General features: G+C 40.5%; 1 protein-coding gene and 1 non-coding gene across 2 annotated transcripts in view; both read left to right on the top strand.

Annotated features, from left to right (window-relative positions):
• Positions 1-100: 100 nt before the first annotated feature.
• The window catches only part of MCHR2 (melanin concentrating hormone receptor 2), a 69,678-nt gene continuing 46,299 nt past the window's right edge, over positions 101-23,479 (top strand). The window contains exon 1 of the mRNA XM_071218608.1: positions 101-219. The gene's annotated coding sequence lies outside the window, so the exon portion shown is untranslated. The remainder of the gene's footprint in view (positions 220-23,479) is intronic.
• LOC111762014 (U6 spliceosomal RNA) lies at positions 14,948-15,053 on the top strand. The gene has a single exon (XR_002795231.1). It is a non-coding gene; the product is annotated as a U6 spliceosomal RNA (small nuclear RNA).

The raw sequence follows: 23,479 nt of genomic DNA, 5'->3' as shown, positions 1-23,479 counted from the left end.
TTAACTCTTCAGTTGAAAATACGTAGAAATGTTGAAAGGAACTCATGTGACTATTAGAGTCTAGAGAAGCTCTTGGCAAAGGGGGGAGAGGGGGCACAAGCATAGATATTCCATCAGTTCATTCGTTAAGACATCCCAAGCTCCGCGAAGAGCTCCAGGCACACAACAGGCGCCCAGTGAAGATCTGCTGACTGGACAAAGCGTGCTTTAAATGGCAAGGTAACCCCAATGTTTGTGGCGTGCAGCCATTCCTCTCCTGACACTCCGGAAGAAAGCAGGGAGAGGGTGGGCTGCGGCCCGGGGTCCAGACCCTCCCACTGCTCCCTCCACCTTCCAGCAGCTGCAACCAGTTGCGAGGCTGCTGCGACCAGGGTTCGGGGAGGTCTCCAGGCCCGCCGCGGAGAGAGGCGCTCGGCGCGTGGGCCGCCGCGTCGCTGCGCCCAGGGAGGAGGGTGAGCCCGCAGGGGACGACTCCGCGGGGCGCGGGGGCGGGCGCGGGGGCGGGCGCGGGGGCGGGCGCGGGGGCGGGCGCGGGGGCGGGCGCGGGGGCGGGCGCGGGGGCGGGCGCGGGGGCGGGCGCGGGGGCGGGCGCGGGGGCGGGCGCGGGGTGCCGCGGCGCGGGAGTGGGGCCGCCGGGCCGCCTCGCCGGTTTCACCCGCAGGGCCTGACGTTGGCAAAGCTCTTCCTCCGCCCCCGCAAGGGGCAAAGTTCGGTTCAGTGGAGCAGTTGGCGGGACGTAGCGGGGCAGGTTGCCGCCGGTTTCATACTCAGTCAAGAAAATGGAAACAAAGGTGGGAAAAGAAAGGGAGAATGTCTTTGCGGGAAAGTCGCGGCTCAACCCAGAAAGCTGGGGCTAGCGGGGGGCGGCGCGTGGATTCGGCGAGGCCGGGCCCGAGCATCCCTGGTCTTACGCGAGTAAATAGGATTACAATGGGGAAGGCAAGGCCGTGATCACTGGTTTGTGTTTCCTGGGCGTTCCAGAATGCCTTTTCTGAACTAGAAAAGTCAAATACAGTTCCTCCCGATACTTCCGGGTACCCCCGTGCCCCCGCCTTTGAGCTGCCCTCTCTGAAGCTGCCTTGGTTAACTTCGATACTTCATATGTCACTTGATCAGTGCAAGGTGCAAGGTCATCTGAACTCCTCAGATACCCTTAGGAAATTAGAGGCTGTCAGGAAACTGGGGAGACTGGGGAGGAAGGAGCCTGGGATTTCCCACATCAGCCCGGGGCTTCGAGCCTTTGAGAACTTTTTGTAAAATTCTTTATTTAGCAAGGAGAGACAAATATGCTTTCCTGCACTTCTTAATGGGGTTATGGCCCCAAACCTATATCTTTATTTAAAGTGGAATCTTCTTATTAAAATGCCCCTGGAACTACTCTTTAAGAATCAGATATAAGCATGAAATTGTTTCCATTTGAGGCATCATGCAGTGATATTTCTCCTTAGTTCACTGCAAATTGGGAGGGGAGGTGTGTTGCGGGGAGACGTTGTCCTTATGTGTTCCAACTTTTTTAATATTGCATTTTCTACTTAACTAACAACCTATTTGTCAGTGTAATTTAGTGGGTGGGGATGTTGTGGGGAGCTGACTGGCTGGTTAGGACTGGGTTTGTTGCATAGCCCGTTATTTGTGTTCTGTTTGTCTCCTGACATCTATTTAATGTCGCATGGGATTGGCCTTTTGCAGAGCAGACGTGCCCTCATCTATCATCTCGTGGCTATGGCAAGATAATTACAAGAGCAATGTTATTTGACTCTTAGTCCCGGACAGGTTGTTAAGCTGCACAAAGCAATCCAATTCCAAGAAAAGTGTTTTTTCTAGCCTGGGGAATAAAGAACCATCGATGTGCAGGTCCCCTAATGTTTCTGAAATATTAATGTAGATTGGTAAACAGAAATTGAGTACGGAAGGAAAAATCACCAGGCATTTTGAAGAGGGTCAAAGAATAGTCCTATGGGTCCAAGATGCTGTGAGAGAACCAATCTCATTTTTAGTGTCACACTGGATCGCCTCAAATACCAAAAATGGATTGGGGTGGGGGAGGGGGAGGTGGGATGGTGGTGTCTATTGCTGTGTAGGCCCCACTCAATGGTAAGTCCATCTCTTCTGAGAGGCAGCCTATAACACAAGTGATGGGCTGAATGTGTCAGGTGTAGCAATTGTCCCACCAAGTTCTCCAAACTCCCTGTTTCACTAGTTTTGTCCCTGAGTGCAGGGAGAGGGGGCTGTTTGGGTCTGTGTCTGGTCAGAGGCCATAAATGCATTGTGAGGGACAGTAACAGTTTCTACACAGGAGCAGCGGTTCCTTCACAAAGGACAGGAAGTGCTTCTGTGCCCTAAAGAGAGTGGGGATGCTTCTGCCACCCCCCTCTCCCTCCAACTGAAGGAACCAAATGCTATCATTTAACTTCCCAATCCCTTGTGCATTTGTTTTTAACATTCTGATTCTCAGGAGTGAAAATAAATAAATGTAGGTGGGGGAAATTGGGGAAGCTCCAGATGGAGGAGGAAATTGGGGGCATCTCCCTTTTTCTCAGGGCTGAAGCAAAGAAAACAAAGAACTTCTGTCAAGAGCCTGTTGTTTTAGGCAATGTTTGGATGCTTTGTTTTATTAAATCCTTCCAATAACTCCCTAAGGTAGAGAGTATTATTCCCACTTCACTGATGGGGGATTCGAGACTGAGAGAGATTGGTGAAAGCCTCCAGTCACACAGCTAGAACGTGACAGGCCTAAGGTTAGGCCTAATCTGTTTAATTCCTCCCAGGTGAGTGTGCTGTATTTTTGAGGGCTGTTGGGCAAGGGCTGTACTCTGTCCTCCTTTTCCCACTGCCTCTAGGCTCCCCCACAAAAAATGAGCTTGGTTAAATCTGCCAGCAGCTATGCCCCAAAGGCATGTACAAACACCTTGAGGGCTCTTACAGAACCACTGCACCCACAGGCTGCTCTGCCCCTCCTCCCTGCCTCATCTCCATCCCTTCCCCCTCTCATTCCCCTGGCCTCAAATGGCCAAATGCTGGGATTCCAAAACCTGTGACACGTGCCTTTTCTCCACCCTGGGATACCCACCCTTTCACCTCATGTTTGGTTTCTCCTTTCTCTCCCACCCCCACATGCTAAAGTTCAAAAGGATCCCTCCAAATAAAGCAGGAGACGCATATCTAAGATCCCAAACTAGGGGCTTGAAGGTCTGCAGAAGGCAGGGCCTGGTGCTACCGGAGCTGGTGCATCCCCAGGTCAGGGCAGGACAGGTGAGAGGGCGGGCAAGTGGGAATGCTGGAGCAGACTCAGGGCCCCTCTATCCTGGGAAAGGGCAGGAAAAAAGCAGTGGAAAGAGAGAGGGTGAGAGAATTAAATGGTTCTTAGAATCCAGAGAAAACTTTGATTATAGAGACGTTTTTTAAAAACTAGTCGACTATGTAAAATTAATGCTAATGAAATGCCAGTCTTTTGTAAACTCCTTACCCCTTACAGCTAATTACCATGCCAGCATAGTAACAATTAGGTATTTCATTAATACCTATCAGAATAACTTTGTGATATATTTTATTTGATTAAAATAATAAAATTCGTAGCTCTTCCTATATACTTCAGCCTAACTGAGTTGCTCATGGATCTCAGCATTTGGTATGGTTATCAGATTACCTATTACAATGAATGAGTGAATGAATGAATGAATGAAATGCACACACACACGCAGTAGATAGTGTCTATCCTGTGACTTTAACATTCTGTGAGACCTAGCTGGAATTCATGTTTCATGACTAGAAGTTCTTATTTTGGGAGGGTTTATATGAAGCTTGGAAATTATTGGCAAAACTTTTGTCACACTCAACTTGAGTCTCATATATTTAGTAGCTTTTAACCCCAATTTTGATTTGTGTAACCTAATTACCAGTGGATCCAAAGCTCTGGAAACACTGAAGTCTCATCAACTGGGTTTCAGCCCATCCTGAATATATCTTATGTCTTGAACCTTCTAAATAATTGGACTATCATTTTACAAAGTGCTGGTCACTCAGTCTCATTAAGGTGGATGAATTAATTGGGTTTTTTAAAATTATTTTTTAAAGCTTATGACCAGGCAGATATCCTTAAATGAGAAATGTTTTCTAATCTTGAAATTTAAAAAAAAATCATTGTAGTACCATTATTTTTTATAAGGCAGTTTTACTGAGAAGTACCACTGTTTTTAAAGGTTTTATTTCATAGCACACCTGGAAAACATCTTTTCAAATAGAAAAGGTATAAAATTGCATATTCTTAAAACATTTTACTGCATGATTTCTGTCTAAAATGTTTTATATTTTTGAGAGATTGGGAGTTTATACTGTCTGTCCTTTGTGGAAAGCATCTATATCAGAGACACATGTAATTTTCTCAAAATATTTCTTGATTCTTTCAAGCAGAAGTGATAACCTACTAATGTGATGTCTGAGCAGCTCTTTGGATGCAGTTTGCGCCCCTAAAGAGACTTTTCAGGGTAGACCGTTGTTGCCACCAACTTTTCAGGGTAGAGGTCAAAGATCAATCACAGAACTCTGGAGGCAGACACACCTGGGTTCAACTTTTGGCCCTGCCACTCATTGGCAGGTGACCCAAGCAATGTCCTCCTCTCAGCCTTTGTATCTTCGTCTATCTTTGAATGTTATTGTGAGAATTAAATAGCATAATACATATGAGAGGCTTGGTATGGTATCTGGCACATAGCGAGCACTCAATAAATTTTACTTATTATAATCAATACTTCTCTGTATTGGTTTTGTGTACCTCTTTTTTGTCATGAGAATCTAAGTAATTTTAAATTTGGCATGTAGTTCTTTAAACAAGATCTTGGATCCTCTTCAGCTCTTGGAAACACTTGCTTTTAACATATGCTTGAACCCACATGCTTATGTTTATTTTAATTATTGAAGTTATAGGCGTGTTATGTGATTGTTGATAGGACTCTGTGTGTGTGTGTGTGTGTGTATAAATATCAAGCTAGCTCATGAATCATTAAGCCTGGTCTGTTCATTGACTCTTAAATACTTGGAGAATTTAACATTAGTCATGGTAATTTATATTAAATAAATAATAAATATTTCATTATGGCTACTCCTGAAGAGAAATCCAGTGTGTCATTAATTATATGGAAAAAGCTATATGCCTAATGGCAGCAACTCGTGCCTCCCCAAAACATCAGCCATTACAAGCTGCATGTACAAAAGATGGAGTGATGTGTCTTCCCCCACCAATCTCCCCCTCACCCTCTTTATCTGAGTGGTCAAAACTGAGAGGCAGAGTGGTAGAAGATGCAGGGTGAGCTCTTTCTATTCTCAGTCCCCACCTAAGACAAATGCTGTTGGTGATTATTACCGTCTTCCTTACATTAAGTTTGGGTATTTTTGTGCTTCAGGCAAGTCTGTCTGTATCCATCCTGTATCCATCACTAGCCCTAGGGAAGGTCTAGATCATTTAAACTCTTGTTTGTAATTACACTTCTACCAACGATTTGTTTAGAATGACCTTGTGGCACATTTATACTTGGGGGGAGTTCTGCAGGGGAGGCCACTGAGGAAGGATTGCACTTGCTCTAAAATGTTCACAAGGAGGAGATGTTCTGTTTTCTACACTTTATTCTGGTTCTGGGAAGAAGTGTTTGAAGCTGTAGCAGGCATATTGTATCCCTGAGGGGACCAGGCTGGGGTAAAAAGCTTATGCAATGAAGATAGCTGTACCACAGAAAGGCAAAAAGGACCTGGAATTTTGATATCACCTTTAGGCCACTAAAATAAACAATCTTGAAACTTCCATCCTATCTCTGGACTTCTCTGTTATGTTTAAGCTATTTAGGGAGGGTCTTGTGAAACTGGCGGTCAAAGGATTTATATACCAACCAAAGAAAATCAAAACAGAAATCTCTTGCAAGAAACCCATCCCTTGGGAGATCAAATGGGATAAATATTCTGATGGAGCCTTCAACTTCCAATGTTCAAGGGATACAGATCATCTCTAATGAGTTTTAACTTGACCTGCTATTTTAATGCCATATTAAAAAAAGATTAACTCTCCATAAGCTTTTATTAATCTCTTATTTCCTTTTATTTTATTAATTACATACTTATCAAAACTTGAAAAAGGAAGAGAGAAAGAAGATGGGAGGTAAAGTAGATTCACTTATTATCTTGTATAATAACTCTTAGTAAAATGATTTTTTATTCAAGTTGACAAACCAAGTATTATACATATAAGAACATTAAAAAGCACAAAACTAAAACTAAAACCTATATGTATGTATAGGACTGTACAACACAATGAACCCTATTGAAAACAAAAGAAAAAGATTTTTGAAAACTCTAAGTATAATATTTTTGGCCAAACTTTTGGTGTAGAGGGCCAGAAGGAAAAGAGCAAGGAAGAGGAAATACACAATGCTACCATTGCCAGTTTTAGAAAACTAAGAGATGATGTCTAAAGAACTAGATTCTAAGCATGGTATATAAAATTAAACAAAGGTAACCTATAAAACAAAAATGCACATCTTCCTAAATGTACAAAAAAAAAAAAGGATGAAGAGTAAAAAATATAGATAAATGATAGAAGATAGATAGATGATAGATTTCTTTCATCTTTCATATATATGTGTGTATGTGTGGAACTGAAGGCATAATATGAAAAGTTTCTGGACTTCTTTGTTTTGTGAGATAATAAAATCCTTTTGTTTTTAAGCCATTTGGGTTGGGTCTTCTGGAAATAGCAGTCAAAAGCATGCCAAAAGATTCACTTACCAGCTAAAGAATACCTTACCCGAAACTCTCTGCAAGGAACCCAACCCTCCTTCTAGAGCTAAAACCAAACATACCTGTCATAACAATACATGTAAAAGGCCTAAACTCACTTCTATTAGAAGAGTAAACTTTCATATGGGCTTAAAAGCAATATTCAACTCTAGTACTGTAGACAAGAGACATTATTTAAAGTGATGCAGAAAGGTTGAAAAATAAAAGTATTGTCAAAGATATATCAGATAAATATAAACAAAAATAAAGCCCAAATATAATATATATACAGCTGCTAAAATGATATTTATGCTGCTGATGATGTGTATTGATATGCCAAGCATTTAAGAATATTACTTGTTGTACATACGCAGTTTTCACTGATATCATGGAGTGGAGAGTATGGGGATGGGAGGAAGTGGTAGTGGTTTAGGACAGAACACTGAGTTTCCACATTTAGGATTGGCAGGGAGAAAAAAGAGTTATCCAGCCAAAGTAGATATAACCCTAGGTACTGGTGCTCCTGAGGGCTATGGAGACATGCACGTTCTATGGTCATGGCAGATGGCTCTGGAGTTCAGTGCCTTGCCAGTGGGCTCTACTTTGGAATTTGTGCTCCTGAGTGTGCTGGAGTTGGACTCAGATGTGACCTTTACACATGCCTCTTCTGTTACTTTAACTGAACCTGTGGTTGGCACTGGGGTTGGTGTATGCTCAGGAGATTTGAATCTCTGGACTGTCCTTATGCCATCTGGGCCCTGAGCCTCAGGAGTGTTGCAACACCTACTCTCTGGTTTGTTGGACTTACCCAGGTCAGCTAACAGTAAGGATGGTCAACCACCACACCAGGGAACCAAGAGTTCCCTGCAAGAACTGCAAGCAGGAGAATCACATCCATCAGCTATGTGGGAGCTAAGCCCCCTCTCAATTTAGAGGTGGAGTGGACATCACCATCCCAGGGTCTGCAGGATGGAGGAATAAAATATAGATTAGAGTGGACTTACTGGTATTCCACTATAGAACTATTGTGACTCTAACAATGGAAGAAATTGTATCATTGATATGTAGGCAATGGCTGAGGGCAGGGAGAGGGAAGAAGAGGTGTGATATAGGGGCATTTTCGGGATTGGAGTTATCCTGAATGATATTGCACAGATAGATGCATGACATTATATATCCTGCCATAACCCACTGAATGTACTGGGGGAGAGTGTAAACGATGATGTAGACTATTAATCCATGTGGTGCAGCTGTGTTCCAAAATGCATTCACCAAATGCAATGAATGTGCCACAATGATGAAAGAGGTTGTTGATGTGGGAGTAGTGGGGGTAGGGTGAGGGGTGGAACCTCTTATATTTTTTAATGTAACATTTGTTGTGATCTATGTATCTTTTTAAAAAGATAAAATATTTTAAAAGGGAGAGTCATCAAAGGAAACTGAGCAGGAACAGTCAGAGAGTAAGAAGAAAACCAGGAGAGTGTGATGCCAAAGAAGTCAAGAGAAAAGAGTATTTTAAGGAGGACATTGGCTGATGATATATATGTTGCCAGGAAATCAGTTAGAATAAGGAGGGGAAGAGTTTGTTGCATTTGCCAACAATGAGATTATGTAACCTTGACAAGAAGAGTTTCACTGAAGTGATGAGGCAAAAGATAGACTGTGGTCACCTAAATTTTTTCTTTTGGAACAATTAGGGTAAACTTGCTTCTGAAAGTTCAGAGTTGGGGACAGGGCTTTGTAGTAAAATAAGATAGGGCCCTAATCACAGGAAAGATGGCTGTCATGCATATTCTGCTAGTTAAGGTGAGGCTTTGAAACATAATTCTACTCAGGACATCCTTGATGAACAAACATCCTACCAGGAGGAGGAAGCCAAATCCTTTCCAGGAGGAGTCACTGACATCATGGCTGGCACGAGCCACATAAACCTTGAGGGAGACCAGTCTGCCTGTGAGAGTGCCTTGCCTTGAGTATCGAGGTGCTACTCTTGGCCCAGCTACTAGTAAGTAAGCTTCTTGCCCTAGCATCTAGTGTGCCAGTGCACAATTTCATCAGTCCGCATCTGGGGTCTATATCGGACTGGAAACAGCCACTTCCTTCTCAAGACTTCATCCGTACAACCCAGATGTCACCATTAATGGCACCTCAGTTGAGACTGTTGTTAAGTCATAGATGTTACATATCTCAATACTCATCTTGAGTGATATTGGGGAAGCTAGGTTGATAAGCATTATCAACTAAGGCTTAGTTTAGGAGGTAGCTTTCAAATGTATACACTGAGAATAAATTGTGTTGAGGTGGGAGAGAAGGCTCCGTACATTTAGGGTTACATTTAGGGAAGAAAGCCTGAAGAAAGAAGTGGAGCTGGAAGGAGGAGAACCAAAGAGGTTCATCTGAATAGAACACATGGCCAGGTGGGGAGCAAGGTGTCAAGGGGGCATAAATACAGCATCTAGAATATGGAATAGATGCAAGATATATGGAAAGTTTCAGGAGGATTAAGAGTTGGAGGGAAACGGACTTTGGCCCAGTGGTTAGGGCGTCCGTCTACCATATGGGAGGTCCGCGGTTCAAACCCCGGGCCTCCTTGACCCGTGTGGAGCTGGCCATGCGCAGTGCTGATGCGCGCAAGGAGTGCCGTGCCACGCAAGGGTGTCCCCCGCGTGGGGGAGCCCCACGCGCAAGGAGTACGCCCGTGAGGAAAGCCGTCCGGTGTGAAAAGAAAGAGCAGCCTGCCCAGGAATGGCGCCGCCCACACTTCCCGTGCCGCTGACGACAACAGAAGCGAACAAAGAAACAAGACGCAGCAAATAGACACCAAGAACAGACAACCAGGGGAGAGGGGAATTAAATAAATAAATAAATCTTAAAAAAAAAAAAAAGAGTTGGAGGGAAAATATGTCCATTAATTCAATCAACAAGCATGTATTGAGCTTAGGCCATGTGCTTACCAGTAACTTACAGTTTGGTGGGAGGGGGCACCTAAACATAGAATTTAAAATCATGAGGTATGTACAAAGCCTGAGAGGATAGAGAAAGGAGAGATTCACAGTGTACAAAGATTTAGGAACTATTTCTGAGAAGGTGAGCCACTTCTGGAAAGAAGAAGGAAAAAGACCTTGATACAGAGAAAACATGAGCAAAGGCACAGATCTAAAATTAATAGTAACTGTAGTAATAAACAACCAATAAGCAATTGCCTGGTTATTGTGTTCCAGGTGCTTTACCTACACCGCCTCTTTTTCTCACAACAATCCTACCTCATTAAACAGGTAGCAAACTGAGTGCCTTAGTTTGCCAGGGTTGCTGTAAGAAATGCCACACAACAGGTTGACATAAATGATAGAAATGTGTAGTCTCATAGTTTAAGGGGCTAGAAGTCCAATATCAAGGTATTGTCAGGGCTTGCTTTCTACCAGATTATGTAGCATTCCAACAATCCTCTATCACATGGCAGTCTCCCTCTCTCTATGTATCTGCTCCTCTAATTTCCACTGACTTCTGGCTTCTGTTGACTTCTGCCTTCTTCTGGCTGACTGCATCTGAATTTCCTGTATCTTATAGACTCTAGCCATTTGGATTAAGGCCCACCCTGGTTCAGTGTGGCTTCATCTAATTAAAATCTTCAAAGGTCTCATTCACAAATGGTGTTATTTACCCTAACTAGTAATAACATCATCAAAGGTCCTATTTAACAAATGGGTTCATGCCCACTGGAATACAGATTAAAACTTGAACATGTCTTTATGCATGTGATTCAGTCCTCAGTAACGAGGCAATGATGTCATTTGCCCTACCAAGACTCTTACTTATGACAGGGCAGAAGCTGGCCTGAGTCCCAGCATCCCCAGCCTCACCCACACACCCACTGGCCTTATCCCCATGAGAGTAAGGAGGCTTTCCCAGAGGCCAGGGCCTGGGTTTGAGGAAAACAGTGCTGACAGTAAGCCAATGCCCAGAAATGTAACTTCCTTCCTTGTAGTCATTGTAGTAGTTTGAATCCTAACCCTTGGAATGTGTGAATGTGACCGTATTTGAAAAAGAGTCTTTGCAGATGTAATTAAATTGAGGCTGTCAAGATGAGATCATCCTGGATTCTATGATGGGCCCTAAATCCAATGACAATTGTCCTTATCAGAGACACAGAGGATATAATAATTTCTATTATATGAGAATTCTATTATATTAGATTATTATTTACATTTATAAATGTTTGTTGCTATACCATTACAATTGATTATATTAAATCTAACCTGGCCTTGCAAAAACAAACAAATAATAATCATAATAACCAGCAAATGAAGTACTATGTTTGATGTACAAGTTAAGGATTCACTGCTAAGAAAACCCGCAGACTCTTGTTTTTAACGCCGTAGATTTTTCATTGTTAAACTAAGTGTCCCATACTTTAGGAGCCTTTGACCTATTTGAAAGAAGTGCAGATTATCTGAGTGTTTGTTTCCTTTGTTAAATTCACAAATCTATCTTGACATCCACTGAAATACATAATAACTTTTATTGTAATACCTGCAGCAAAAATGAATACTAAATTTTTCATGCAACCCTTCTGGGATTGTATCATCTACATGGTTATCTATTCTTGATGTCTTTGAAATTAATTGTATGTAATCGGCATCTGTCAGTGAAACAATGAATATTGACAGAAAAATGATTCTTTTCCCTTCTCATTGATATTGTATACCTCAGTCCCAATTTTTACAATATTGGGATGTTTGATTCAGCCCTGAAAATTCCAATGTAGATGGTATTTTATATTAGCAGTATTGTCCAGTGCTTGGAAAGGTTATGTTCAGAAAATTCTGGATCTCTTTTGGTCTCCCTCTGTCTCTTTGTCTTTCTGCCTTTCTCTTTCCCTCTCTCGTTTCCTCCTTTCCTTTTTTTTCTCTTTCTCCACATATACACAGACATACACACACATACACATCCAAACTTCCATACAAGATTTTCAGATGCATTTCATTGAATACCTGGGCAACTCCTCTTAGCATCTTTTAAAAGGCCAATGATGACCTGTAGTTCTATAGAACTCCTCCAGCCACCCCCATTCTCTCAAGCTGGAGCTGGCTAGGGTATTAATAAGAGTAGCTGCAGTCTCATGTGTCCTCATGGGTGAGTCTTTGGTGCTGAGGAAAATCCATATACCTGAAAACTAGTACTTAACAGGAATCTATATTTTGTTGAGTAAAGCCTGCTAGTGTGCTTTTAGAATGTTCATTTTCTCATTAATTTATAGATAAGCTGCAAAGCAGAATGATTAGTATGTAAATTGAAAACAGCAAATGAAATGAAAATCTGTAGAAAACATGAGTCACCATGTTCATAATGAGACTTCTTAAATAATGCTAGTGTATTTTTAGTACAAACCTCCTTCTCCAGATGAAAGCCTGTAGGTGAGCTGGGCAAAGTACCAAGCAATAAAACCAATTTTATTATTTTTCTCTTTAATCTATCTCTACCAAGAAGATACATAAATTTTTCAAAAATTTTTTGCCTTAACTCTACCTGGGAATTATTCCCTCATGTAATTCTAAAATAGGATATGAGGTAGATCAGGATTATATCAATTAAAGGCTATTAAATTAATAACAATATAATCGTTGTATGAAGTTGTTGTCAAGGACATTTTCTCTAGTCAGCCTTCCAAGGCAGCTCTGCCCAAAAAGAATATAATGAGTCAAAAAAAACCACAACAATGTGCATATGTAATTTTAAATATTTTAGTAGCCACATTAAAAAAGTAAAAAGAAATACATGAAATTAATTTTAATAATATTCTTTATTTAACTCACTATATCAAAAATTATCATTTCCACATGTAGTCAATAGAAACATATTGTCAATGAGTTATTTTATACTTTTTTTCATATTTAGTTTTCAAAGTATTGTGTGTTTTTTATATCACAATTCAAATTAGCCACATTTCAAGAGCTAAATACCGTTTTTAGACGTGACACCTTTGAGCAGTGCACAACCTCCCCAATTGTACCAGGAGCCCTGCTGGTTTCCTTGGCCTAGTCTTGACTGTTGTACCTTCTCCTCTTCCCAATTCCTTCCCTGCCCATGGCCCAACTAACTCAGAATAACAAGTCCCTCAAATTTAACATCCCACTTCATAATGTCCACTGGCCTTCTTACTCTGATTGCAGCCCAAATGCTAGGTGCCAGCAACCTCCTTTTCTGTGTCCTTTCTCATGTATGCCATCTTCCTCCATCAGGAGGGTGAGTGGATGGTCTGTACTTCTAAAGAACTGTCATGATTTCTCATCACCTCTTCCAAACTCTAAAAGCTGGTCAAGACCAGGACATTTCCCCCTTAACACAACCAGCTTTCAGGAAAGGAGCAGATGGTCATCCTTAATTCTGCACATAATATGATACTTCATCTTTCTCAGGAGTTTTCATGTTATAAGCATTATTTATAATATGGAGATGAAAGTCTGCATTCTCAGTTAAATTAATTTCAAGCAGCAGCAAGTAAGTACGAGGAGGGGCATCCAACTGGCGCTGCTGAAATGCGGCTAAGTGGAACCTTAACTGGCATTTGGCCATGCCCTCAGACAGGCCCTTCAGTTGCAATTTCTTCCTTCACATTCCTCCACATAGTGATGGAATCTCTGCTTAAGTTGATTCTTAGGTTTAATATTTCCTGTCTTTCAATATGCGGGTGTAATTCTTGGGTTTACCAGACAGTCAATTATTTACATTCAGATTATATTAATTTCCAGGAAAGCAATGATATGGCCCAAGACTAAATGTTAACATGATAAATCATATGTATCTTCTAATAAACTTCATTGTGCTTAAATTAACTTGTAATAGTCTAGTTTTGAAGTGAGTCTTTTTCACTCTAAAGCTGAGGAAATTGCATTGCATTTTTCATTTCTACTTCAATACTTTGCTACATTAAAATAGATGATAGAGACCATAGATATACAGATGATAGAGATAGTGATAGCTATAGCTATAGCTGTAGATATAGGTAAGCGGAACAGGGCTGTATCAGTCAGCCAAAGGGGTGCTGATGCAAAATACAAGAAGTCTGTTGGCTTTTATAAAGAGTATTTAATTGTGGTAGAAGCTTACAGTTACCAGGCCATAAAGCATAAGTTACCTCCCTCACCAAAGTCTATTTCCACATGTTAGAGCAAGATAACTGCCAAGTCTGCCAGGGTTCAGGTTTCCTGGGTTCCTCTCTTCCCAGGTCTTGCGTCTCTCCAGACTCAGGTTTCCTCTCTTCCCAGGGCTTGCTTCTCTTTCCTAACAACCAAGCTCCTCTGTGTCCTTACTTCCTAAGGCTCCAGCTCAAGACTCTAGCATCAAACTCCAACATCAAAACCTCAGCTCTGTCCTTTGCCATGTCTTTTATCTGAGTCCCCACCCACTAAAGGGTGGCACTCAACACCCTACTGACATGGCCCAATCAAAGCCCTAATCATAATTAAATCATGCCCAGGTACAGACCTGTTTACAAACATAATCTGATATCTACTTTTGGAATTCATGAACCATATCAAACTGCTATAAGGGCCGATCATGTTACTCTCAGGGCCCATGTTTCTTCAGGGCCCACAGAAATGTTTGAATTCCTTTTAAAATCAGAAGGAAAGCAATTACATGTGATCCAGCCTAGATTATATTTGTCTTTATATACCAACCAGTTGTAAAACATAATTTTTAATACTTTTTATGGAGGAAAGGTCTCACTAAGGCAAAAGTGTCTAGGGCCCATGGAATTCATAATACAGCTCTGCTTGGGGATAATATCACAGTTTTCTTATTACTTTGGCCGATTGAGCAGTCACACAGATGCTCTGTTCTTCCTAAGCAAAAAGTAAATTTCCTTCGAAATTACTTGAAAGTTAAAGTTTTATAAAAACCCTTTGTAGCAAAGCAATGAACTAGACTTTTCCTAAAACCCTCAAAAGAAGTCCTGGAAATAAGAGGCTCATTTCTCTAAACTGATTCCTAATCCACAAAGAACAATTCCTTCCAGAAAATACAGCTCAGAGTCAAAGGCAATTTTAAACGTGCTAATTAAAACATTAGCTACTGCTTCAGCACAAGAAAAATAATTTTTATTCACACATTTTGTGAATGATTCATGAATGAGTGGGATATGTATCCCAGACCCTAATCACTTATTGAAAGTTAAACCTTTACTGTGCTCACTTTGGCAGAACATATACCAAAATTGGAACAATCCAGAAAAGATTAGCTTGGTCCCTATGCAAGATGACACATAAATTCCTGAAACGTTCTATATTTTTATTGATATAGAATAAAATATATGGTTTAGTACCAAAAAAATAAGCATTTAGATACATTCACTAAATTACTTAAATTCACTAAAACATAACTTCATAATAAAAGCAAAGGCAAGGCTAAAAGAAAATCAACAGGTCAGGTAAGTACTAACATTATGGTTGTGGAATATGTGAGTTGCCAGCAAAGAAATGTATGTGGCAGGGGGCCAGGAAGAGTATGGAGGCAAGACCACTAGTGAAGGAGGAAAATCCCTTAAATTACAGGCAAACTGGAATTTGGGCAACATGCCCTGGATCCAAGCCAACACACCTTACCTTACCTCACCTCACCTCACCTCACCTTACCTGGGCCTGGAAGGACTTGTTGTGAAAAACATAGCCAGTGATGAGCTGAAATAGGACTCAGGGGCTTGAAGACAACTGGAGGTCAGATGGGTGCATCAGCAAAATGAGGTAGCTGGGGAGCACTGTCCAAATGCCATAGGTGATGCTTCATGAAATTTGACAGACTTAGCTAATTAGCAGCAGCCACATCTGGCTAGCTTATTTTGAGCAAAGGCATGGAAAGGTGATGGTTTGAGGGCCTGAGTTGTGGAGCAGCTGCGGCTATACAAATAGAACCCACAGCAGCCGTGTCCCTTTCCACCATAAATCACCATGAGTGGTTTCAGTGTCTCCTAGGGCGCTAATGCATCTGCACAGGTCCCAAAGCCAAGGCCTTTGTGCAGAGTTGGTACCCACCAGGTTATAGCTGGTACTTTTTAGAGATTTTGTTTTTAAAGTTTTATTTTTTATCTTTAGACAGAAAGGGAGTAAAGTGTGCTGAGCCGATGCCCCAAAGGGCAAAATCTGTGATAAGGTGGAAGGGTATGGTTGGGCAGTGGATGGGTATGAGAGTGGTGCAGTGATGTGATTGAGTTCATCGGTGCTGGTCTGTGAGGGGGAAAAGGATGGGGGAGTTGGGTTGGACTATCCATAGAACTGGGAGAGGGTTGGAGCAAGGAGCAGGTGAACTCTAGGGATTTGCAGGTCTGTGGTTAAAACCACAATGGTTGGAATATTCTTTTGGCAAATATGGCAGAAGAGAGTTATTGCTGTAGGGCAGGGGGATGTGTAGGATAGAGCACACATGGGGCATTCCTCTGCACTATGAAAGTGTTCATCTTGTCATAGTGTGTTATCTCAGTGGATGGGAACCCACACAATAAAAAAGAAAATACTGGACTCCCATCCTGGGGAGTCCTGCTGTATTCTCAATTACAGGGACAAGAATCCTTTGAGAACATAGGCAGTGCCTAATAAAAGAAAACGCCAATCTATCAAGCTCTCGATATTAACGCATGTAACTATAAATCTTATTCTTCAAAAATTTAAAATTAGCAGTTACCATAGGCTGTAGGGGAGGGGAATGGAAGCATAGAATTGATGTAACACAGGGCCTTTTTAGGGCAATAGAATTGTTCTGCATGATCTCTCAATAATGGATACAAGTCATTTTAAATTTCATCAAAACCTATAAAAGTATACAGTGTAAAATGTAAACCATAACATAAACCATTGACCATGATTAGCAGCAATCCTTCAATATTTGTACATCAACTGTAACAAGTGTACCACCCACATATAAAATGCTATTAATAGGGATAGTGGAAAAGGGAGAGGGCATTGGGTATATAGGAATCCCTATATTTTCTATTTGACTTTTCTGTAACCTAAAGCATCTTTGAAGATAAAATGAAAAAAGTAAGATACTGTGGGAATGTATGGAAGAAATTTTCACTGTACGTTCAAACAACAGATCTTACAGTGATGAAAGACACAATGTCAAAAAATTTTTTATATACTTGGGCAGTGCCTAGCATAGGAGGACTGACCATTATACCAGGCCCTTGATATTGATGACTTGATATTGAAACTTAGCCTAGTATTATATATTGCCTAAGAGTTACCTCCTGAAAACATCCTTGTTGCTCAAATGTGGCCTCTCTCTAAGCCAAACTCAGCATACAAATGCACTACCTTCCCCCTGGCATTCAACAGGACTCCCAGGGATGAGCTTCTCTGGCACCAAGGAATTATTACCAAAGGCCAACTAACAATGCATCTGGAAAAAGACCTTGACCCAGAGAGGGAAATGTTAAACACAAAGAAGTTTTTATGGCTAAGAGATTTAAAAGTTGGTTGAGAGGGTTACCTTTATGCATGACTCAGCAGGATCTCATTGACTGTCACAGTAAAATGTGCCTCAAACAGCAGGGTTCCTGAGGGCTCTAGAGACATCTAGACACTATAAGCATGGCAGACAAGCTCAGGATTTGGCACCCTGTCGGTGGGCCTTACTTTGGAATTTATGCTCCCCAATGTTAAATGAGTTAGACTCATTTATAGCTTCCCTACACATGGCTCTTCTGCCTCCTTTTATTTGAACCTATAACTAGCACTATACTTGTTAAAATATATGTCCCAGAGACATATCTTTGATTCATTCATGTGCCAGCTGAGTCCTGAATCTCAGCAGAGTTGCAACACCTACTCTCAGTTCATTGGACTCATCCAGGACAACTAACATTGAGATGATGATAGGTTATATAAATCTTAAATAAAAAATCTAGGAGATTCCCATATATCCTACCTCCTCCCCCTCCCACACTTTCCCACATTAACAGCATCTTTCATTATTGTGGTACATTTGTTACTATTGATTAATACATATTAAAACATTGCTACTAACCATGGACTCTAGTTTACATTATAATTTACACTTTGCCCCACACAATTTTATAGGTTTTGACAAAATATGTGATGGTCCAGATATGTCTTCACAATATCATGCAGGACAATTACAATATCTCAAAAATGCCTCCATGTTACACCTATTCTTTTCTCTCCCACTCCTCAAATCTCTGGTGGCCACTTCCTTTATATCAATGATACAAGTTCCTCCATTGCTAGAATAATAATACATTATTATAGAATAATAATTAGTCTACTTTAGTCCATTGTTAATTCCCCAATCTTGAGGATTTGGGGATGATGATGCCTAGTCTGATTGAGAAGGGACTTAGATCCTATGCGGCAGATGGATGGAACTGTCTTGCTTGCTTGTGGATACACTGTTTTGGGGGATGAGTGTTCTCCAACATCATCATTTTATTAGTTATCCTGGGCAAGTCTAATGGACTAGAGAGTTGGTGTTGGCTGCAACTCTGCTGAGATTCAGGTTCAACTGAAATATGAACAGACTGAAGATTTAAGTCTTTGGGACATGCAATTAACAAAGTACTAATTATAGGCTCAACTAAAAGAGCCATGTCTAGGGAAATTATAAATGAGTCTAACTCTGATATATTGGGGAGCATATATTCCAAAGTAAGGCCCACTGACAGGTTGCCAAATTCCTGAAATTGTCTTCCCTGCTTACGGTGTCTAGATATTTCTGGAGCCCTCAGGAGTTCCACTGTTTGAGGAACATTTTACTGTAACAGTCAGTGAGATCCTCCTGAAACGTGCATAAAATCTCTGGAATGACTTTCTGACTCACTTTTAAATCTCTTGGCCTTAAAAAATCATTTGTTTTTAATATTTCCCCTTTTTGGTCAAGGTCTTTTTCCGGATGCATTGCTAGTTGTACTGATTCCTCAGTGCCAGTAATAATTCCTCAGTGCCGGGGAGGCTCATCTCCAGGTGTCATGTCCCACACCAGAGGGAAGGTAGTGCATTTATATGCTGAGGTTGGCTTAGAGAGAGGCCACATTTGAGCCCAAGGAGGTCTTAAGGAGGCAATGCTTAGGCAATATATAATGCTAGGCTAAGTTTCAATTTCACAAGAAAATATTCATGAGTATGATCATCAATATCAAGGGCCTAGCATATTGGTCTATCCTCCTTCTCTAGGTACTGCCTATGTTCTCAGGGGATTCTTGCCACTCTATTAGAGAAGGTAGTAGGGATTCCCCAGGATGGGAATTCAGTATTTTTTCGGTTATTGTGTAGGTCTCCACCCACTGAGACAATGTCCCATGAACACTTGGACATATTCATCTGCCTTAGAGGTATGCACCAGGTGCACCCCTCTGTATACATCCCTCCATCCCAGACACCCTGCACCAATGATCCTGCCCTGCCACAGTTTTGATCCTTCTGTGATCCAAACCCTCCCAAAACAAAGCAAAAAAAAAAACAAAACAAACACCAAATAACAAAGAAAATAAAATAATATTAATAAAAAATAAAATAGAAAAATAAAAAATAAATGAAAAACTTTTCTTGTGTCTTTCATCACTGTAAGATCTTTTGTCTTTTATGTACAGTGACAAATTCTTCCATATGTTCCCACAGTATCTTTTTTTTTTTTGCCTTAACTTCAAAGAATCTTTAAATTATAGAAAATATAGAGAATTCCCATGTTGAAACATTACTACAAACCATGGTCAGTGGTTTATATTACGGTTTACATTTTACACTGTATACTTTTATAGGTTTTGATGAAATTTAAAATTGCCTTTACCCATTATTGCAAGATCATGCAGAACAATTCCAGTGCCCTAAAAATGTCCTGTGTTCCATGTATTCTATTTTTCCCTCCACCTCCACTCCCCTTGGAAGTTTCAGTTTTTAAAGTTACATGCAGTGATACTGAGGGCTTGACATATTGGTCTGTTTTCTTTTATTAGGCACTGCCTATGTTCTCAAGAGATTCTTGCCCTTCTAACTGAGAACATAGCAAGACTCCCCAGGATGGGAGTTTAATATTTTCTGGTTTATTGTACAGGTATCCACCCATTGGGATAACACATTATAACAAGATATAACTGTTTTTTTAATAGATTGAAAATACTGACATATAAAAGTTGGGATTTGTGCAAAATCTCATAATTTTGCAAGCATCAGTTCTGTATTGTCAAGTAGACATTACACATTGTCATTTGAATAGAGGAGAAAAGATTATGCAGCCAAAACATGAAGAGAAAAGGTATTAAAGAGACCTTTCAGACAATTAATAAGAATATGTTATTTTTCTGGGTTTTTCTAGCTTTTTAAATTTGTAATGTGTTGCCATTTCTTTTCTCATTCTAAATAAAAATTTGCACTTAAATTTGTATTCATAATTGTGTATTTTTTTGAGGGTTCCCTCCCCCAATTGTATATACTTACAGGCCCACAAATCCTGCTTCTCCTATCTATATACCCGCTCCCAATTGTAAGTTCCAATTCCTGCATCATTGAGTTGAGAACACTCCTCTCTCTTCTCTTAGAAAAAGAATTCAAATGTCTTTGTATCAATCAAGAATGATCATAAAGTTAAGTTGTTTAGGCTATATGGCTATATTGATTACAGTGTTTAGCCACTACTTAACCTAAGGAGATTGGTGAAAGGCAGAAATGAAATGGTGGATATGTTTGAAATATACTTCCAGCCGACTCGACCATATTTTTGCATCAACATCAACAACTCAGGGTGTATTTGCCATTAGTCTATCTTTGCCAGCTTCTCCTCACCACCTAGAAATGTGTAGGAAAGTGAGAGAGGTGAGGTGATCCCTAGAAGGTTTTCTTTCTTGTAGTGAGGTAACCAGGCCTGGTTTCCCCATATCTAGACCTGGCCACATAGCTGCTTGTCTGGACAACAATCAGAGATAATGTGAGGTCATGGGCATGATCTCCTTTCCTCTGGTTCTCTTCACTCTCTGAAGTGTTTTGAGCTAAAAGCAGGTGCTGTGTATCTAAACCCACTCACTGTAGATTAAAGACTACAAAATGAGAGCCTTAGCCTCAGCCCTGCCTCTGGTCACAACTCTTATTCCTACAACTCTCCCCACCCCATCCCAAGGTTCCATACCCCAGGAGAAAAACTCAAGTGCATGCTGATGTGATGAGGATGAGGGTGATGATAGTGATTTAGAGGATGATGATGATAATGGTTGATATTAATTGAACAACTATTAGATTCTCAGCACCTTCTTTATTATCGCATCAATCATCACAACAATATAGTGATATGGTTATTATTATTACTGTTCTACCAAAGGGAAACTGAGACTGAGATGATTAATTAACCAAAGCTATAGGTTGCAAGTGGCAGAGCACGTACACTTTATAACCTAAACTATTATATAGTTAAATATAAGCTCCATGCCGTGGAGGTCTTGTTGTTTGCTCTAGACACTATAATGTGTATTGAACAGGTGAATTATATAAAATAGAGCATGCTTGTAGGCCATTAAAATATACCTTCTGCAGTAGAGAAGCTCAGCAAGATAGAATGAGCTGGGGGGATGAAGTGAGCTGACAATAGTGAAATCCACAGTTAGGTGGGTCATAACTTGGAGAGCAAATCTATATAATTTGGATGATAGGCATGCAGGGAGATTGTAGGCAGGTAAATGTAATTGCTATATTTTGTGTTTTGTGGGTATTGAAATGTCTTTGATTACTTTACTAGTTAGCAGCAGCAGATTTTTTTCTAAGGTGATTGTTTTTCCCTGATATTTAACTTGAAAATAGTTAAGAAGACAAGCATCCTTAAAGGTGGCTCATCAAATTCATTTTATCCTTTCATCATGAATATATTTACAGAAAAAGAGTTGAAGATTATTATTTGAGTTTATTTTTAAAAATAATTAAAACTGTGTGAAATTATCACTGTGATGTAAGTAAACCCATCATCTGTTAGTTCTTTTGATTTATTCTCTACACTATGCTGTTCTTGGCCATATACATTGTCTTATCACTTGTCAGCCCTCTTAACACTCTTCTTTTTTTCTTAAAAAAATGTCTGATTTCCTCTAAATTCATTCCTCCTTTTCCTTGTCCTAGTCATCATGAATAAATTTTGTATGTATGAAGATGTCAGTGTATATAGATGAATGATGTGAATCAGAATATATTAAACTGACACTGTCAGTCTTCTCTCAACACCAACCTTACCAGCATAAATCACCTTATTTTAATGAAAAAAATCTCCTTACAAGGAAAGAAAAGCATGCTCACTACTTAAGACCAGTTTTCTAGGGTCATATTACAAATAAGTGTCAACACTTGCAATTTATGGAATGAGAAAGAGTTTTATACTTAGAAAAGTTTCATGGGAAAAGTCCTTTAACAGGAAGAGTGAATGGATTCAATCAAAAGGTACCACACAAATGTAAAACCATAGAAGTGGTGCAGGGGGTTTCTGTAAAAGAGTTTATATGAAGTTAGTCTTGTTTAGCATCGGCTTCCATGATAAAACTGAGAGCTGTCCTGGGAAAGAATAGTCCTTCAATTTAGTGAAATCATACTTAAGAATTGACTAACTCGAGATAAATAATTTTTTAAAAAACTGAGTAAATATTTACAATGTTTAAAATATGAACACAATTAACGACTAATGCTTAAGCTTTTTTCAAGCTAATATTTAACAACGGTCAATGATATATGATTTTGTTTCTGTGTATTTAGTTAATGAGTAGTCTTTATTAAGGACAGAGAGAGAAGATTATGGTACTTGTTGAGTCTTATGAAGCCCCAAAGATTGTTGGGCATTACTTCTTAGAGTTTAGCAGTCAAATACCTGAAGGGAAATCAAGCTACCACACGCCACTGCTAACAGGACAAGATAAAGGACGGGTGGGGTAAAGGGAGAGTCCTTGAAGTGAATGTGTTTTTTGATGGATAAATTTCCCAAATTTGAATTTACTTAAGTGAATTGGTAAAACAAGGAATTCCTTATAAGTATCTCACAAGGATCACAAAATTTTACCTATATAGAATCTTTATCAATACTTCCATTTGGAAAGGGGGCAAGATGGCATCTGAGTGAGTGCACATCATAATCTCTCCTGCAAAGAAGCAGCTGAGTAGGGTTGGAGTCTTGCTGGACCGGGCTGTTTCGGGTGCTTGCAGGGCAGAAGGTGTCTGGATGTCGATTTGGTGAGACAGTGACAAAAGAGATTCTTGCAAGAGGTGGAAATTTCAGTTTCTGACACAGAGGTCAGAGGTTGTGAATGGGACCCTTCCCCCTAGTGCTGGTGGCCCAGCTGCAGTGATCCCTGAAATCTTTGTTGTGCTGCAGTGTTCCCAAACCCAGTGTTAACCGGATGCATGCTTCCCAGGTCTGTATCCCCTAAACCCTGGTAGCCCACGGTCCAGAGACTCACACACCTTGAGTCTGCAATATCATGGACTTCCCATTCCCAAATCCACCCCTCCCTGAAGTCCATCTGAGATCCTTGATTACCTTAGCCCTCTGCATTTTGTGTTCTTTTGTTTTGTTTTCTCCTTGAACATGACCTGGGGGGAGTTTGGGAAGAAAGAACAGGCGAATCTGCTGAGGAAGCCCAATTTACCAAAAAGTCCTGGGATAGGAAACTTGGTCTGGGAGAAGGTGGAGGCACAAAATCAATTAGACCTACCCTAGCACACCTAAGGGGGAGAGACTGTAGGACATG

This window comes from Dasypus novemcinctus, chromosome 11 (genome assembly GCF_030445035.2).
Source record: "Dasypus novemcinctus isolate mDasNov1 chromosome 11, mDasNov1.1.hap2, whole genome shotgun sequence".
Lineage (NCBI taxonomy): Eukaryota > Metazoa > Chordata > Mammalia > Cingulata > Dasypodidae > Dasypus > Dasypus novemcinctus.
The sequence above is the reverse complement of the archived record's forward strand: the minus strand, read 5'-3'. Positions and strand labels throughout refer to the sequence as shown.